Source organism: Arvicola amphibius, chromosome 9 (assembly GCF_903992535.2).
Source record: "Arvicola amphibius chromosome 9, mArvAmp1.2, whole genome shotgun sequence".
In the NCBI taxonomy this organism is placed as follows: Eukaryota; Metazoa; Chordata; class Mammalia; order Rodentia; family Cricetidae; genus Arvicola; species Arvicola amphibius.
In genome coordinates, this window is record NC_052055.2 from 1,981,156 (window position 1) to 2,001,696 (window position 20,541).

Below are 20,541 nucleotides of genomic sequence, written 5' to 3' on the forward strand. Positions count from 1 at the left end.
AGTGAAAGAGGAAGCCCCAGGAAAGCCGAGTGGGCAGTTCCTCTTCTAGCTCACACACCATTTCAAAGTCAAGGTCAATTCTCCTCCACTTTATTTCCTTATTCCCTCACTTAGCTAGTGTTTGCTATGGGCTTTTCCGTTGCCAAGATTTGTGACAGTTGCTCCTGCTTTTTGTTCTAATTTTTGCTGTTGTTTTAGAGACAAGGGTTTCCATTGGAGCTCAAGCTGGCCAGGAACTTACCTTTGTAGCCCAAACAGGCTTTGATCCTTCTACCTCAGCCTCCTGAGTCCTGGGATAGCAGGTGTGGGCCAACACACCCAACCTGGTTTTCGTTATGTTTCTGTCTTGATGCATCTAGTGGTACATTTTAGGACTCTTGACTTCTCTACTAATTTAAAAAATCTGTGTGATAGAGCTTAATTTAAAAGCTCTTAAATCCAGTAGTCACTTAGGCTTAGACAGGACCATGCTCTGTGACCTCCACACAATTTTCACGGTTCCAGGTAAAATTCTGAATAGTTGATTCCTCTCCAAACTCTGAGGGCTTTTCTCCTCTATGCTTAAGTATGCGGGAAATTGAGTCTGTGTGAGACACTCCTCTAAGACATTATAAGGATAAGGCAGATCTTGTGTCTTGGGAAATAGAGCTGCTGGGTTTTTGTTTGTTTGTTTTGTTTTGTTTTTTTGTTTCTTTAGTTCAGAGAAGAGTCATTATCCACGTTTCAGATTAACCTGTGTTTCCTTACACCCTCTATTGTCAGCTATGAATCAATTGCCTTGGCAAAGAAGTTGGCAGAGGAAAGATCACACCAATCATAACCACAGTGCAGAAAAAAATAATGGGCAGCAGCTACAGATGACCATTGAGTTGTGACTGTAATATCACCTTGTCCTCTGTGTGTGAGAGCTGAGGGACATTTCTGAACACTAATTACATCGTAACCGAAGGCCTGCTTGGAATTACGAGAGTGAGTGTTAGGTGCTCTTATGGCATTCAGCTTGAAATGCAGGTCATTGCAGCCCAAGCTCTTTATTACTGTAGTAATTAACATTACTTTGCTATATATCATTGTATAAGAGAAAAACTTCCCAAAATCTAACTCCAAGACAAGTACACATTTTAAAAGCAAATTCGGTCTAAAATTATAAATAGGCACAATTACCTCTGCTGTTGAAATAAAAAAAAAAAAAACAATGCTGGAAATCCCTTCAGTTTGTCAGTTAGTAAGCGCATGTGAGCCTCTTCACTTAAACACTTGGTTAGACAGCTGTCTCAGCTCTGGATGGGCGGCTGGCTCCCGGGAGGTGCTTGGGAAACGGAGGACTGTCAACACAGGTGAGGGCATATCTAGATTTAACACTATGTAGAAACAACAGAAAATCCTGATATCAGTATGGAATGAGTTGCTTTTCTTATCACCATATAATTTCAATATTACTGTAACAAGGAAAGAGAACAAATTGCCGAAACCGCGTAGGACATTGCAAACACTTGTGTGCCGCGAGTGTGTTAGGTTGAGACCGTGTTTCTCAACGCTTCCCTCCTAACATGTCACTTGACATCGATAGCTACTGCTGGTGACAGCAGTGAGCAATAAAGGGGGTGGAGATGCAGAATGACTCAGCACTGATGACCCGAGATAATTCAAGTTCATTCTTGTTTCTTTTCTTCGTTTTTTATTGCTTGTTGCCTGCACCCACACAAATTACCTTATTATCTAAGCTGTGTGATTTTTCTCGATTGAAACAACCCAAAACAAGTTTTAGAAAAATTGTTAACTTTTAAAACCTAACCTCCCCCCCAAAAAAAGTAAGTAAATTAAGCCATATCTGTTAGGATGATTTTAATGAAAGAAACAGAAAATGTAACTAGTAGGAGCTGCAGCAATAGAGAATTCTTCTTCTATTTGATAAGATGTTTTGAGATAGGGCCTAGGGATTTGTAATTCACTGAGGTGACAAGATCATTTGGGCCCAGTTGTTACTACTCCGCTCTTCCCTCTTTACTCTGTGGACTGGGGCTCCCTGCATGGCCACAAGATGGCTGCAGCAGCTTCGAGCACCAGCCGCCCATTGTTTCCTCATCAGACAAATTCCATAGGCAGAAAAAGAAGATCTCTTCCTTGTGCTTCTTGTTTAAGAATTAAGAGTCTCTCACACAATCCACCTGCCCTTTCTCTTCTTGTCTGAAAAAGCGAGCTGTCTTCCTGCTCTTCAGCCAACCACTAAGAAGAAGAAGAACACTATAACATGAAAGATGAAGGCTACATAAAGTCACACCACTAGGGCCTCCCGGAAGCCCAGGACTACTGAAGAAAAACACAGCTAGGAAAGCAGGCTACCATGAGCAGGAGGCAGGTGTTAGAAATGAAGTTCCCAAGGGCTGTGGGGATGCCTCAGCCAGGAAACTGCTTGCCCTGCAAGTTTGAGTTCAAGCCACAGCATGTACTTAAAAAGCCCCATGTGATGAACTCACTCCCAATCCCAGTGCTGCAGAGACAGACACAGGTCTCAAAATACAAGGTGGACAGCTCCTAAGGAGCAGTTTCTGACCTTGACCTCTGGCCTCCACATTTGCCTGCACACAAAGGACACACACACCACCGCCACCACCACCACCACCACCAGCTGCTGCAGCAGCAATAACAAATGAAACTTCTGAAAATCTTATGCTAGAAGATGCTGATGTCATGCCAAAGGCAGGATAAATCACATATACCTGTTTATTTCAATGATATAAAACTAAAGCAACCTTGCAAAAACTAAGCAGAAAGACTAAAACACACCAAGAATGTTAGTAGCAGAGATTCCTAAGAAATAGATTCAGGCTCAACTCTCTTTTCTTTTCTTTTCTTTTCTTTTTTAACTCTCTTTCAAAAGTCATGTTTGTTTGTTTCTTTGTCTTAAAGAAAAATGTAATACAAAATATTTTAAACTTCAAAATAAGGCCTTAATGTGCTGAATGTATTTGTTCTTTATCTTGGTTTGTTGCCTCTGACTTGGTTGCTGCTTGTCTTTCTAGCCCACCCATAAACCTCTCTCCGACCTGCTGTCTTCCCTTTGTTGTCTGTTTACTTTCTAGTTTCCTTTCCTCCTTGAGTTCCACTCAGAATTCCTTTTCCTATCCTCTAGATTTCTTCATCCTGGTTCTGGTTTTCTCCCTTTTGAGAGCAGCCATCCTTCTTCAAGGTATCCCTGCCATTCAAGTTTCCAAGGGCCTTTTTTTCCTGAGCCCTCCCCAACCCCTTGGGTGAGCTGGAATTCCTGGTGATAAAGACTCTAAGGTCTCTATTTTAAACAAACACTTCAGGTAGTTCTTCTGTGTATTAGAGCCACGGGACTTCTGAGTTAGCCTTTGACACCAACACTCCCTTTATCTTCTCCATCAGCCATTTACTCTGAGCTTACCTTAGTAATAAACACAAAACAGCCTCCACCTCCTCCCTCCTCACTCCCTGGCCTTGAAGCCTAGTCTCCCTCGCCCCAGGCCTGCTGCCCTTCCGCGGTCCACTCCTCATTCACGCGTCTCTTTTTATCAGTAGACATTTTTGGCTTTGATATCTTATTTCTTCATTGTTTGTCTTCTCCATCTGCTCTCTAGTTTAAAGAGGTGAAAATGGAATAAGGAGACGAAGGAGAAATAGGGTGGAAGGTGGGGAGGAGCAGAGGTCACAGAGTAAAAGTCATCTTGTTTTCAGTCTGTTTGGGGGAAATATTGTTATTGACTGCCTCCTGTTTCCACATTTATATGAAGGATATTAGTTTGCTGTAGAAATACTTTATAGACTGAGGTAGGAGTGTGTGGTAGTTTTAAACTAAGAATTAATTTAAATTGATTTTCAGATTTTTTTTTTAAAAAAGTATTAACAACACACTGAATTCTTGGAGCAGGAGATAGAGCTGCAGGACTGGCAAGGCCCGACTTCTGGCCAGAGGCCTGGTGTCTCGTCTGTAAAACAGGAATTTACACTATGAGACTTAGTGACTCTAGTTTGGAAGACTTAGGCTTCTCACTGAGAAACACCTACGTGCTACTTAAGACAGGGTGTCGTGGATGTCACGGGAAGCAGGAAATAAGGAACCACACCAGCTCTAGCACATCAGAATTTTAGTTCAATAAAAAAAAAGAGGACCTTAGAACTTTTGTTTTCACAGAATTATTGATGCTGTAGAGAATCTACAGGAGGTAATTGGCCAAAAGTCATGCGTTCACACTGAAAAGTAAGTGTGTTTATTATTAGGTGATTAAAACAACACATTTGTTGTAAAAAAAATCTCACATAGTATATATGTGATAGTTTATATGTTAACATATATGTATATATGTAAGTTTTAAAAATCGACCATCACCTCTGCCCTGCAAATGGATCATCTTAATTCTATTCCTGAGAGAGATCACTGTGAGTGCTGAACATGTCTTCACGCACGTTTTGCTATGGATAAGCAGATTGTGTGTGCTTGCACACACACACATACACACACGAGAGAGAGAGAGAGAGAGAGAGAGAGAGAGAGAGAGAGAGAGAGAGAGAGAGAGAGGAGTCATGCTATTTTGTAAATTGCTTCCCTTTCTTAAACAGAAACACCCTCTGAGATCAGAAGACATAAATCTGATTCTAACGGTTTCAGGAGAAAACAAAACACTTTTAGATCTAAAGACTGCTTCTTAAGAATCTGAAACAGAGAAATAGAAAAAATACTTCTGTTACTGAAATTATTTACAGAATGTGCCCTTGACTGGCAGCCTTTCGTCCCTGATCTTCACCTGGGAGACAGCCTGAAGGGCTCTGAGGATTCTTCGAGGCTGTCACATTCTGGTCCGGGTCAGTGCACCTTGCTCTACCTCCCTGGCAAGAACTAAAGATACAGTTCTTAAATCCCCTGGTGACCCATTATCTACGGATCACTGGCGAGAGAGAATGTAATAACGCCTGCCTCTTCACCAACCTAAACTTCCCCGAGAAGCCTACCGCCATGCTCTCTATCCTTTATCCAAAGAAGAAAACGAAGGCAGGAGCAGAGAAGCTGCACCCAATAGATGGGCGGCGCAAGGGCTTCTCTATCCTTTATTCTATTTTAATTTTTATTGTGTGGGGAAACAGTAATCATTTCATTGTAGAGACCAAGACTGGGAAAATTTTGGCACGATCTATCTTCCAAGTAGATCATCTGAAACAGAAGACTCATGATTGCACAAGTTCCATCGTTTGAGATGCCAGCTAAACGGAGAGTTGTCTCGCTTGTGCAAGGACAGCATAGAATGTGTAGTGGTGTGATGGATCAGAACTGGTCACTTCCCATTATCTTGTTCTAAAATAACCAGTGTTTCTCCGTCCTAAAACTATTTATTTCTTTGTGACTTGAGTCGCAAAGACTCACAACTCTGTAAGGGGCTTATTCGCAGGCCTCCAACGGGCTCCCCACATGGCCCTGTTTTCTCAACATGGGACTCTGACCGCGTTGTGTTGTAAATACGGCAACGTGAAGACAGGACACGGCCATGGTGTTGTGTGGTTCTGATCTAGGGCCATCTAAAAGCTCCTTGTGCTATAATCGTCTTTACTTCCAAAGGGATCCTGCCGCCTCTACGGCCCTAGAGATGGTAAAGGAGAAAAATGACAATCTTATTAAGACTTGATTAACTCTTTGTTTCCTGTTAGGCCAAAAAAGAAAAAGTACAAATAATCTGATGACCCATTTCAAAAATAATACAAGCAAGTGTTCAGATCCCGTGCCCTAGACGAGTGAAATCGGAAATACAGTCCTTCAGTGCAGTGGGCCCATGAGAGAAGCTCCAGAGGAAGGAGATAGGGAAAAGGATGTCCTCTGATACATTCACAGAGGCTTGCTTGTGTGTGCATGCATGCGTGCATGTGTGTGTGTGCCTGTGTGTCCATGCATGTGTGTGTTTGCATCATGTGTATTGCACGCATGTGTGTGTGCGTGTGTGTGTGGTGTTCGCATGTGTGTGTGTATTGTGGGGAATTCTGCTGAGGGGTGAAGCAAAGACTCTACCATTGATAAAAATCCACACCTCTCATTTATTAAAACTCAAAAGAACAAATATCCAGTAACAGGAGAATGAAGAAAAATCATATTCACACAGAGAGTAGCCAATAATACTAAAAGGATCAGATTCACACTGTGTGTTAAGCACTAATGTTATATGTTAAAAAGCAAGTTGTGGGATGGTAGGCACACATCATTTGTAATCTGAGGACATGTAGTTTATATAAACATAATGAAAATATAAAATGTTCTTGGAAACAGTGAACACCAAAGACTGGACAATGGTTATAACTAAGGAGAAAGAGGAAGGAAATTAAGAACTAGTAAATATTGACTGGGGACTTAATATTTGTGGTATTTTTTCTTTGAAAGATATCTGAAGCAAATACAGAAAGATTGGCAAAACTGAGCGATAGCGGTATTGTATTTTAATTCTCCTGTGTACTTTGCTAGGTTGTTGGAAATTCTATAAACTACCTCTTTCTCTGTGCTTGGGTCAAATCCAGGGCCACCCATAACCTAGACAAGCACTCTGCCGTGGCTCATATATACATGTGGTTTGTGCGCATGCGTGTGTGTGCACACATGTGCGCATGCTCGGGCACACTCACGCTCATAGGCTGTGCATGTGTGAAGGCTGGAAGCTGGCTTCAGGTGTCTTCTTCAAGGCTCCCCATCTTATTTTTTGAGACAGTGTTTCTCACTAAACCCAGATCTAGGTGGTTCTCTTCTGTCTCAGCTTCCTCTGAATTGGCAGGACAGATGGGGCTGCCATGCCTTGTTAATTTGGGGGGGGGGGGGTTCTAGGGATCTAAACTCAGGACTCAGGCCGCCATGTTACTTGGGCCATTTCCCAATCCACCTCCTGCCCTTTCCCACAAAGTCATTTTCCAAAGAAGAATCAGCCATTAGAACTGAAAAGACTTTTGGGAAATGTCTCTTATTGGATGTTTAATAAGAAATTATTCAGTGGTTTTAGTGATATGCTGGTGTGCCAGAGGTAATGTCTGTGCACTTGGAACTTGTTTTATACCAGAGAGACTAGATTTAAGAAGGAGGAGGAGGAGAAGGAAGAAGAGGAAACTAAATGTGACTACAAAGAGAATTTTACTTCATCTGAGGATGCCAAAGTGGAGGAACAGAAAAATTACACGATCTATTTCAAGATGCAAACCATTTATAGAACCTTCCATCTCCACCTTCTCCACAGACTTCTATTTCCCACCTCTGAGCACCCTCTCAATTAATCACTGTAATGGCATAAGCTAGTTCACTTAAACCTAACTAAATAGTGGTAAGTAATTGGAACATTTTGAACAAGACGTTAAATTTACACAACCTTCTTATTAGTTAGGTCACCATTATCCTCATTTTATGGGTGAACAGGAAGGGGAATGGGACCCCGTGCCAAAAGTTCCGGAAGTAACCTGAGTGACAGGTTCTGCGTCAACATTCAGAACTCTAATTTAATTCAAAATCTTGAGTATGTGTCCCTCTGGTCTCATTTCTCAGGTTAATTGTCCACATTCCCACTGGGTACTGTAGGGAAACGAGCACTTATGTCTTCTTAGATAAGTTGACTATGTCTTTTCATTCTCAAAGTTGAAGGTCCGTTGGTTAAAAGGCTTAGCGTCGCTTGTGTGTTAACCTAAGTGTGCAAATGTCCCCCTCCAGAGGGGTGCGAAGAATGTGTAGGGTAATCATCTCCCAAACTGGGACCGCTCTAGTCTAAACCTGCAGACGGATTTCAGGTGAGATGTCACCCACAACTGGCAAGTAAGGAAAGGAAAAAGATAAGAAAAAAGGCCCACGTTGAGCCAACCCACTCAATGGCGTGGTGACTCCAGTTTTCTCAGAGTTTGCACTAAATGTCTTTACGTCTGTCTACTAGAACAATCTTTCCATTGTGATGATGTCTGAAGATGAGAATTTGGGCTCCTCCCCAAGCCCATTAGTAAAGAAATGGTCACTTGTAGAAATAACATTCTTTTTGTTTTGGTTTTTCGAGACAGGGTTTCTCTGTGTAGCCTTGACTGACCTGGAACTCACTCTGTAGACCAGGCTGGCCTCGAACTCACAGAGATCTGCCTGCCTCTGCCTCCTGGGAGCCGGGATTAAAGACATTCACCACCACCGCTCGGCAGAAATAAAATTCTTTAAAGAAACACACACACACACACACACACACACACACACACACACACAAAACCCTTTTTAGTACCTATGTGAGTAGACTAGGGGACAGTTTACAGGAATCAGGTCTGTCCTCCCACCATGTGGGCCTCAAGATTGAGCTGAGGCCAGCAAACTTGGGGCCAGTTCCTTTAGCTGCTGAGCCATCTTGCTGGCCTATAATAAAAATTCTTATAGGAGATATATTCCAAGACAAATTTAAATATATAACTGCAGAATGCAGTGTGGCCATAATTCCACCACTCTGGAGTCCATTTATAGAGCTCACCCTGCACCCCACATGTCCCCACTACAGCTCACCCTGCACCCCACATGTCCCCACTATAGCTCACCCCTGCACCCCACATGTCCCCACTATAGATCACCACTGCACCCCACATGTCTCCACTACAGCTCACCCTGCACCCCACATGTCCCCACCATAGCTCACCCCTCTGCCCCACATGCTCCCTCACAAATCTGATTGCAGGGAGAGGTTGGCAGCGCTCAGTACTGATTGGTTCAGGAACGCTCCAGAATTACCTGTTATCTTCATTCTCCGAGGAATTCTCTGCCCTGGCTGACGTGTGAAGCCTGCCTTCTAAGGACGTCTCCAGGATCCTTATTAAGAACATCTGTAGGGAGCATCAGGACGAAGTGTTGAATTTCTCCCATTTGGGTTTCATTAAAGTGTCTATAGTTGTCAAGCATTTAGAAAGTCAAGACACCAAGAGTTTGGGGTCTGACCCAAAGGAAATTGGTCTTCATTTTAAGGCTAAACAGGAGAGATAAATGAGCCAAAGTTTTCTTTCTTTCTTTCCTTCTTTTTTTTTTCTGTTTGAGAAAAGGAGATTTAAAAAAAAAAAATTCCTTTCAGATGTGTGCTCTGAGAATGGAAGCTTCAGTAGCCATGCGTTCTGTTAAGTTCTCCTTCTTGCCAAAACGAGCGTAGGTTGATTTACAGGTGTCCTTAAGCCAGAGTCTGTGGACCTTGGTGGGTCCTCCCATAAACTGTGAGACTTTAGGCAAAATGTTATATGCATGCATGCATATTTACAAACATGCATACATACATGTATGCATACATGTGTGCATACATACATGTGTGCATACATGTGTGCATACATACATGCATGAGGGTTTTTATTCTGGGGAGAAGAAGCTATAGCTTACACCAGGTTTTCGGTGTCAGCTTTGATTCACAAAAAAGCTTAAGGGCTGGTGAGACAGCCTGGCGGGCGAAGGCCCTTGCTGCCCAGCCTGGTGACCTAGGCTCCGTCAGTGGAATCTGGTGTGGAAGAGAACCTGCTCCCCAGCTTGTCCTTTGACCTCCATGCTTGCTCCCTGACACTTGTGCACACCTGCATACACACATTGACACATGCATAAGATAAACAAAGAGATAATAATAAAAATATCTTTAGAATCTAGCCTCCAAAAGGTGAAGAAACGTTGGTAGATATTTTATTTATTACATATTTTCGACCTTCAAGCAGTTTCTATATTTCTCTTTTTTTATTGAGTACACAGTGCATTTAAAATATAAAACTCTGCCAAAATATAGTTATTTAAAGGTATTTTCACAACTCATGCAATCTCAACTCTGGGATTAAGTCTACGTGGGCACACACTCTGGTCTGGTCTGGTTTAACAACAGCAATCTGACTTGTTCTTTGCCAAGAAAGGGTAGGAAGTGAAAATATGCCATAAAAAATGGCACAAAGGGGGGAAAAAGCAAAGCCATTTAAAAGTTTTTTCTCCATCACATTCTGTGATAATAAGAGGCTTTCTTTTCGGCCAATCAGTTATGTTCTAATTATACTACAGAGGCATGAACTAGTTTATATTGTCCCTATTGGAGTGTAAGCTGCAGTTCTGTTGGGTGAAGAACAACCAATGACAAATTCTGATGGTTTTTTGTTGTTGTTGTTGTTGTTGTTGTTTTGCTTTGCAGCATGTAGAGTGGATACAAATTTTCCCAAACACACAGCCGTGCGTGTGATAAATACAGTTTAAAGAAAAGAGGCTATCAATCTGAGAGTGAGGGGGGGCCTGGGGAGGTTTAGAACTGGGAAAAGCTGCAGGGGGAAAGGGGAGGGGGAGGTGATGTAATTCTATTGCAATTTAAAACATTTAAAAAAGAAAAATAAAACTTTGGACATTTGGTACAATTTAAAAAGTCATATTTAAAATTCAAATGTAATATTCGTGTGATTTTTTTATCAACATGTTTTGACTGGATCACATAATTATATTTAGTTTTAAAAATAGATTATGTAGCATATGTTGAACTAGCAATATTTTCTTTTTCAGTGTGGTTTTCCTGGCGAATCACACTTTAGACTGCACAGAAGCGCAGCATGAATCTTTGGTTAGCAGGCTATCTGCCACTTGTCTTTACCTAAAGACAATGTAGAGGTCATGTTCCCCCTGGAGCTACCTCCGGCACAGCCTGCCTGGTTTTGTCTCCACTCCTGTGCGCCGGGAAGCCTTCCTCTGCCACCTTCTTGAATTCCTGTGCTTTCAGTTAGTTCTCAGCTTATACTAAGTGAGCCTGGCTTGTTTCCAAATTAACGTTGCTGGTCTTTTCATCTTTCCCATCCTTTCTCTAACTCCCTGATTCACCCTCTTGATATTCACCAAAGTAGATTTTGGTTCAGGATTCACATTCTCCATGTCTCTGAAATGTATTTACTGTATGTCAGAACGTTTATTTATGATGTTCCCGAGTGTCTTCATTCCCTCCTGTAGCTTTGCTTCTCTCTCTCTGACCTTACCTCAAAATGTTTCTTCTTTCCAATCTGCTCTTAAAAACATACTTGAGTTTAATTATTAGCGAAGCATGGACTCTCACAGAGCCGCTAATTTGTTTTTACAGTAATGTTTTCTTCCCTTCTCTGATTCCAGTTTCTATTTAAATAAGACTACAGATTATGGTCTAGGATTATATCTTAATAAAATCAATACAACTCAGAAAAGTGAAACAGAAAAATAATGAAGGAAATGAATTTATATGAAAGCGTTGTGCCTGGACACTTGCCATTGTTACTAGTCCGTGTTCTGTTTCACCTTCCTGGCTGTCTGGAACCTTCCTGTAAACTAATCATTGAACCCTCTCTGCTAATTCTCTGTTCTAGAACCACACAAATCCAAGTCACACACAAGACTCTAGCATGGTGATCAGCACATAGGTGTCCACTAAGTGTTTACAAAAGGAGCCAGAACAGAAGTCATCAAATCTCCAGACATACACATCAGCATCGGACTGAACACCTAAGTAACTTCTATGGCTGAGTAGCCGATTTAAAGCTTGAGGATCTTTATTCCTTGGTATTAGAAGTAGCCACGTGACAGAGCTGGAAGCCATCGGGTTGAAAGTTGAGTTCCAGCCTTGGAGAATGGCAGTCAGACAAAGACTGACGTCCTGTGGAGGAGAAACAGAGCAGTTCTTCTCATGGGGGATCTCACACTCGCGGTGACCAAGCTGCACATAATTCATCCCCACACGATTCTTCCTCTGGGAAACAGAGGGCAATTTTAAAAAAATTTCCTCTGAAACACATTTACAGTAGTGAACAGGGAGATGGGGATGATGTTTCAGCAGCCAGGTGTGGTGTCCTGTCTGCAATCACACACACACACACACACACACACACACACACAGAGAGAGAGAGAGAGAGAGAGGGAGAGAGAGGGGGGAGGGAGGGAGGGAGGGAGGGATGTTTTATTGCTAAGGAGGATTTTGTTGTTGCTGTTTGGTTTTATACATCCTAATCTCTGTTCCACTTCAGGTCTTCAGAAGCAGCGCACAGGGAAAGGAGACTTACAGGGAAGATGAGGTGGAGCTGGTGGGCAGCAGCGAGTTTTCAGTGCTGTGGTCTTTGTTATGCCTTTGTCCAAGTCCCTCACAGTGTTAGCAGCAGGAGGAACTATTTCTGGTTTGTGAGACTCTGGTACCACAGCTCTGAATGTTAAATCACTTGGTCAGATATCTATCACCAGTGGTAGGTCCCCATCCTGCCCCCTAATGTCACTACGCCAATAACTCTTATATCAACAGCTGAGATATTTGGTTTGAACTTCATAAAATGTGTAGTCATTGGGCAATGGATCCACGATGTCATCAGGCCCTCAGCAAATCGCACAATTTCTTCCTTTTTAGATTCTAGACTTGGAAGTTTTCATCTTCTGTATCCAAACATGCCAGTGAATTTAGCAAGTTCTCAGTCTTCCTGGGAGGCCTGCCAACAATTACTAATAAGTCACCATTAGCACACCTCCTGGGTGGAGAGAGAAGGGTTGGAAGCCCGTGCTTTCTTTCTGCCTTTGGTGGTGTGGTTCAGAGGATTAGTTTACTGGCTTGAGCCTGACTGGGCAACACAGCTCTCACGTCCATGGCCTTGATTAACTGAATAATCGAGTTGGACAGCAGGCTGTCAAGAGGACTTGTATCTCTCTGATTTGCCTAATAACTTATCTGATAACAGCCTCCTCCACCTCTGATGAGGAGGCTCCATTGTCTTCACCTTGCAAGCTCTAACCTGTGCCCCATCTTCACTCAAAAGGATCTGAATCACATGACTGTCAACTGGCAAAGCCACAGCTTCTGTAAGAAACGAAAGAAAAGAAAGAGAAGAGAAGAGGGAAAAAAGGAAAGAGCATACATATTGTGGCAGTTCACAAAGCAGGGCTCTGAGCACCCACACCTGGCTGGCCTTTGCGTGGCACAGCTTCATCTCCTTAGTCATTCAAATAATAACTTCCAAAAACGAAAGAGAAAAAAATGAGTCACCCTGGTACCTAGCCTCAGATAACATGTATCAGCTTAGCTCACAGGCTCTGGAGTTTGGGAAATGGTTTGTTACAAACGAGTGCCATCCTCGGCTCTCCCCTGGAAACACTTTTCTTAAACGCTGCTTTTGATCATATTTTTAAGACATAATTAAGGATTCCTTTTCCCTGGTCATGCTTTCTCTCTTGAGCCTTATGGAAACAATCCGATGGAATTATTCAGCTATGGTTCCACTTGCAGGAGCCCTTGGTAATGATTAAGGTTGTCTGGATGAAACAATATGAGATAGGTGTTTGCCTAGTGGGTGTGTCTACAGGAGGGGTATACTTTTTGTCTATCTACACCCTGGGGTCCTATAAGGAACCCTAGAGTCCGTCTGTAACCAGGATATATTCCTCTGACTCAAATTATATTTTTTCTAATACTTCTTTTTCAATAGTTTATTCGGTAAACTGCGTGTTAGGCACTGTACAGACATATCTGAGAGAAAGCCAAATAAGGAAAAAGAAATCCATGGACACATGAAGAAAGAAAGAAAGAAAGAAAGAAAGAAAGAAAGAAAGAAAGAAAGAAAGAAAGAACGAAAGGAAGGAAGGAAGGAAGGAAGGAAAGAAGAAAGAAAGAAAGAAAGAAAGGAGGAAGGGAGGGAGGGGCAGATAGATCTTATGATGCAGGTATTTGTGCACTTCCAACAAAGTATGTAGAAGTATGAAGAAGTATGTATGAAGTATGAAGAAGTATGTATGAAGTATGTAGAAGTATGTAGAAGATTCCTCTGCAGTGGGTGCAGAAGGACAGGGTGAAGGAGCTCTCACAGGCAGAGAAGACCGCATGGTGGAAGAACATTCAAGAGACTTTGGTAATCATCAAACAGTAATAACTATGAACCATAATCCACAAATAGACATCTTTTAAACACTGAGAAAAAGAGATTTGTCATCAAAACCCCTGAACCACACAATGCACATTAACAACTAATGTCTCTATGAAGTCTGATAATAAAGCACCTGATTGTCAAAGTATAACCATAATTTCCCATCCGGCTCTGACCATAGCTCTGCTCCATTGGAAAGACCTATTGCCATCCTGACATATGCAATTAACATATCCAGAGAGGATAATTTTCCATGAAATTTTTTTGTGTCCATGAAATAAATTCTAATGACATTTAAGTTTTGCCAGGTTTCATGAGTATCTTATCACCATAGAAGACCGTTAATGAAGATGGCTTTTAGAACTACCACAATGGGCCATGTTCTGAAGTCTCTTGCTGACTGAAGTCTGTGAGCCTTACCCTAAAAATGCTGTACAGGAAACTGGAGGTGCTGGGGCATATCTGTTGCCTCAGCACTCAGGATGCTGAGGCAGGAGGATCATGAGTTTGATGGCAGCCTGGATTGTATACATGAGTTCACAATAAGGCCATTGGATATACAATAAGACCTTGTCTCAAAGTATAAAAAAAAAACAAAACCCCTCAAACTGCCTAGGATCTTCACTGAATAGGTGAACGGACAGAAGCCCTGGGGTAGAGCATGTTGCTGCATTCCTTGAAACAAATGTGGGAAAAAAAAACTTTAAAGAACTGCCATGATCAAAAGTCCTATACTTTGAAATCCCTAATCATATTAGAGGATTAAAAGCACATCACTGAACAATAATTTATTCATTTCTTGGTCTCCTTAGGCCTTTTGATTTTGGTAATACAAATAGTGTTTCTGAATTGTTCTCCAAGGCCTTTCTCTTACCTTCATTCTGGAAGGTTCCTTTGGTTATAATGTTTTCTTGTTGTGCTTAGGAGCCTGTCAGTTTCTGGCTTTGCCCAAATCCACCTTTCTCAGTGATGTTTGAGTAGAAACATAAGGGTTGTGAAATATTAAGACATCTTTACTAGGAATGTAGGGGGATGGGAGATGTGGGGTGAAGAAGAGAAAGTAGCAAATGCATAGGAGAAATGGTTGAAAGATCTAACATAGCAGGGGAGTCTACTTACTGCCTAGCCGGCTCCCCCTTATAGGGTGCTTGATAATGTTTCCTTAAAAAACTCTAATGTGCATCATGAGGACATTATTGATAGTCTTCTATGCAAGGTTTCTTTTGCTAAATGTATAGATTGCAGCTGCAGATGCAACAAAAATGGATAGGATATGGGATGATATATTCATTTGCTCCATTATAGTAATATTTTTGCTTGTTTGATTTTTTGAGACAAGGTTTCTCTGTGTAGCCCTGGCTGTCCTGGAACTTGCTTTGTAGACCAGGTCTTGAACTCAGAAATCTGCCTGCCTCTGCCTTTCAAGTACTGGGACTAAAGGCAGGCACCACCACTCTTGGCTTTTATTGTAACCACTTTAATATAAGTATTTAATACATTCACACAATACACATCTTATAAGAGCATGTTCTATACTTTATAGAAACACCATTGCATTTATTTTAAGAGTATAGTTTCTGGGCCCAGCAGCAAGCTCCAAATTCCAGCTAGTCAGAAAGCTAAGGCAGGAGAACCACAAGTTCAAGGCCAGCCCTGGCAACTTTGTGAGCCCTGTGTGGTGCAGTAAAAAGAGGACATGTTGGTAGAGGGCTTGAGCAGCTCAAAGGCCTGGGGCCACTCCAGTACCATTATTTTAAAAGTCAGTGTTAAATAGAAGCTGGAGAGATGGCTCAACAGTTAAGAGCATTCACAGCTATTGCAGAGGACCTGAGTTGTTACTAAATCCGTGTCGGGTGGCTCACAATCCTCAGGGACTTTGACACCCTCTTCTTCTGGCCTCCTCAGACTCTACATACATAGCAAACACTCATATACACACTTATATAAACAAAAACAAACTTTTTTAAAATCAGAGGGAGCTATGGTCACCACTAAGGGTGACTACCGATCATGCTATCTCAGGTGATCCATCCAGCAATCCTCAAAAATAGGTTCTATCAATCCCCTTTTGCAGGAGATGGAACTGAGACTCAGAGAAAACAAGTCCATGTACATCCCATAGCCACAGGGGGTTTCTTCTGACTCTTGAGGCCTGGTCAAGCTACTTACCATTTTAGCACTGAAGTTTTCTACTTGAAAACACTGACCTTTTAGGGTGTCTAGATTCTAAGAACACGGGGATTCAATGAACAACGTGCATGTAGATGTATGTACTTAGCAGCTCAAGATCCTAAATTCAATGTCCATTATTGGGGCAGGGTGAGGTCACTGGTTAGGGTATAATTCGTTATCTCTCATATGATGCTTATTTATATATTTTCCTTCTACCCTCAAGACCCTGGCTATCCTGGAACTCACTCTGTAGACCAGGCTGGCCTTGAACTCACAGCTATTCACCTGCCTCTGCCTCCCAAGTCCAGGGATTAAAGGCGTGCACAGAACACTGTGTGTTATTCTTTAGCATTTTTGACTGGCTTTATTGAAACCCATGGCTTCAGTGTTACTTGTGACTGCATGGCTGTCCATTCCTCTGGCCTCTCCACTTGCACGTCTTACAGACACACCAAAGTGTATGTTCCCAGCTGAGCATGCTATTCTTTTGCCCCAATCCCAGTTCCTCTCTCAGTGCGTGGCACCGCTGAGTCTCAGTCAGCCTGGGAACCTCTCTCTGCTTCTCATTCTCACTCACCTCTCGCTCAATCAGTCAGCACATCTCTTTATCATCTCTGGTATCAGCCCCTCCCTTTCCCCTTGAAATCTCTTAATTTCATTTCCATAGCCACTACCATCTCCACCTAAGCCTTGGATTCTCATCACTTCTGCCAGGCACCATTGCAATGATCTTCTGACCGGCTTTCCCTGTAATCCACCCAGACTTTTCCACCTGCCCTCAGTATTGCCGTCAAGACGTTCGTTCTGAAATGCAAAGGGCACTGTGCGTTTCCCACTTAAAATCTCCCAAGGCTTTTCCCCAGCATTCAGGATAAAGTTCAAGTTCGTTTCACAAGACCCATCGAGTCTCCTCCAGCTTCTGGTGATCTCCTTCCCACTCCATTTGCTTGCTGGTTTCTGCGTCAGTGGATTTGCAGGCACTTCTCGAAAGGAAGCTCTTTCTACCCTCGAGCCTTTCTGCGCGTCCTGGATCTTCTTCCCCTGCCTCAACTACCCCTTTCCTTTCTTCCTTTAAAGCCCAGCTCAAGACACTCCTTTTCCTCTGTACGGACTCTAGGAGCTCATGACACTCACGTACTGCTGTGTGAAAACACTTTCTGTACTGCCCGTTTCATCAGTCTTTAAACTCAGTATCAAAGTCTTCCCCCCCCCCCCCCCCCACACACACGGCGTGAGCACTTGCAGACATCGTAGCAGATGCTGCGTAAGACATGGGTTAAGGGACTGAATTCCGAAACAGCTATTTCTAAACTTTTGGTTGTGGTGTCTACACCTAGGAAGCTGAAGGAACGGCAGCTCGGAGTTAGGGTGGCCCTAACGCTGGTCTCCATCAACCCCATTTCTCTCTTCCCTAGTTTTTCTTCTGTACTTTTCTGATGGTCACATTTCTTTCATCCCTGACAGGAGAGCCGGGGGAAGCCTAGGATAGAAGACAGCATGATTGGAACTAATCAGATGAACAGGCTTCTTGCCTTCTACTAACTTGAGCTACTCTATTCCTGCATAAACTTGAACCGGGGGCCAAGTTCTAAGGGGCTCTGGTTTACATCATTGAGGATGCTCTCTTCTATGCCATCAATTGATCTCTTCTTTACTTTCTTTTCCTCATTTTCCAGACTTCTCTTAGTGTTTAATTTAAATTATTTACCAAATTTCTTTCTGAATGTGTAAATATTTTTAAAGACTAGAAAAGAAAAGGAAAACAACCAAATTAAACTAGTAAAATATCCGATATAAGAAGCTTTCCTAAGTCAGGCAGTGGTGGCGCACACCTTTAATCCCAGCACAGAGACAGGCCCATCTCTGTTAGTTCGAGGCCAGCCTGGTCTACAAGAGCTAGTTCTAGGACAGGCTCCCAAGCTCCCAAGTTACAGAGAAACCCTGTCTCAAAAACAAGGAAGAAGGAGGAGGAGGAGGAAGAAAAGGAGGAGGAGGAGGAGGAGGAGGAGGAGGAGGAGGAGGAGGAGGAGGAGGAGGAGGAGGAGGAGGAGGAGGAGGAAGAAGAAGAAGAAGAAGAAGAAGAAGAAGAAGAAGAAGAAGAAGAAGAAGAAGAAGAAGAAGAAGAAGAAGAAGAAGAAGAAGAAGAAGAAGAAGAAGAAGAAGCCACCTTTCTAGCCTTCTTTTGGGGAAAGACCTTCAAACATGAAAAGGTTGTAGGAACCACACAGCTTACCCAACAACTTTATTTAGTACATGATTAAATAAGGGGCTAGTCACTTGCTTAGAACCTCTTAGTTGAGAGGAAGAGCTGTGTGTGTTCTTTCTAAATTCTACCAAGTTCTGGTCCTTGCAGTCTTCTTAGAGACTCTCAGCTCATTAGCCTCCAGTCAATGCTTTGTCTATGCAAATAGTGAGTGCAACTTAGTTGTCTGTAACTATCTCCCAAGAGCAGGAAGAGAAACAGGTCTGTGGTCAGGATTCAGATGCAGGTCTTTGTATTTCGACTCTGACAGAGAAATAGAAGTTACCAACAGACAACGGATTGTGGCTGGTTCCAGCCACTGGTCCTCTTTGACCATTCTCCAAAGACAGAATTGATATCCTGAGTCGGAGCAGAGGATGGGCATAGCAGGTGGATTATGCAATGACAGGAAGGAATTATCAGCGAGCAAGCCACTTCACACCGTCAGAGTTTTGGAACCACAGATGCAGGACTGGGATCAGGCTTTGAACTACTGCCATGAAGGTCTGGAATTTTGTCAGAGTTCTCACCTGGCCTGTGACCAGACTTCAGCCTGCTCACCTGTCCTTGAGCACTCTTAGCTGGCACCAGGCAAGACCACACTATCTTTGACCTTCCGAATGAGTGGGTGGGCTCCTCTTAGTAGCGCTTCATCTTGACCCATGTAGAAAACTTCAGGTGGAGATCCTTCTGAGAGCAACCTTGATACTTTCGTAGCACCTCTAGAATACCTGAAGCTGTTTTTCTCTGTGGGTAAAAAGGATGAACTTAACCCTCGGCTTGAGACACTTATTTCAGATGAACTAAGAAATAATTAGGTTTTGCTGGGAAGTTGTGGTGCATGTCTTTGATCCCAGCACTTGAGGACGAGGCAAGGGGACCTCTGAGTTCAAGGACCACCTGATCTACAGAGGTAGTTCATGGACAACCAGGGTCAAACAGAGAAACTCTGTCTCAAAAACAAACACACAAACAAAAAATCAAAAGAAAAGAAAGAATTAGGTTTGTAGGTGGTGATGGTTCAAACAAATCCAAGCGGAGAGCTTTGGGGATGAAAGCAAGCAAGCAGTGAATGGGAGAGAATGGGGAAAGTGGAAGTGGGGAAGTCGGCAGAGAAACAGCTCTAAGAGGGAAATGGGGAGCAAAGAAGAAAGACAAGGTATTGAACTGGGCAGAGGTGAGGCACGGAGTGGGCAGGGACAAGCAAGGCTACAGGAACTCTCTTAGGAAAGGGTCACAAGCCCTCAACTCCCACCGCCCAAGCTTCCTGGTAGCTCCCAGCCTCGTCGTGAGTCCGCAGCTCAGCTCGCACCCGCTGCAGCCCTGCACGCAGCGCGCCTAGCGCCTACACAGCCGCAGTCCCGCGTGGGGTTTCGGCTGGTCCCGAGGCGGCGAGGGGGACGAGAGGTCGGCGGGAAAGGCGAGCGCTACTCGGACACCCGTCGTGGGGAGTGCGAAGTTGGAGGCACGCGGAGTGGGAGTGCAGGCGCCCACGAGATGTGACAGCCCACGCGGAGCCGAGGCCGTATAGATGACCCCGGGCGCAGACCCGGGCTCGGGCCGCTCTCCCTTTCCTGCGGGATTCGGACCCACGTCCCACGCGCGTTCGCGGCCGTGGTGGCTACCGCCCAGAGCGCTCGCCCTTTCCCGCCCTCCGCGCCCGCCCTGGGGCACACACTGGACGGAGAGCTGCCATCCCCCGCGTCCGAGCTTCCGACCGGCAGGGGGCGCTGCGGGGACGAATTCGAACCGGATGCAGAGGGGAGGCGGAGTGGAGTTCTGGATCCTGAAGGATTCTTGCTGTTCTTAGCTGAGTGACCCCCACTTTGAGGGACCTTTCAGTGGTTTGGTGTTTACACCTCCCCCTTCGCTCTCTTTAAACGGGGATGTCGGATTGAAAGGTCAGTACAAGACTGAAAAGTAGAAACAATTTTCAGGTTTGCCGACTCCTCCTTTTAAAAGGAAGCGAAGAGGACAGAATTTCCATCCTTGGCTATTAATATTATAGCATTCATTAAAAATCCTCAGGCTCTGGAACAAAATGTTTATTAAGATTTGACCTAAGTTGTTGAAATAAAAATTTTTGCAAGACTTTTTTCGTTTATTGCTGTCTGAGAGATCACATATCAGTACGAGGCAAAGTTAACCCAATTTATAAAGACATTTTAAAACACATTAATACCAATACTCTTTGTAATAGTCTTTATCAAACTATGAGAATTATATTATTTTTTGATTCATCGTGGCCAACGAATCATTTATGAATTTACCATTAGGGA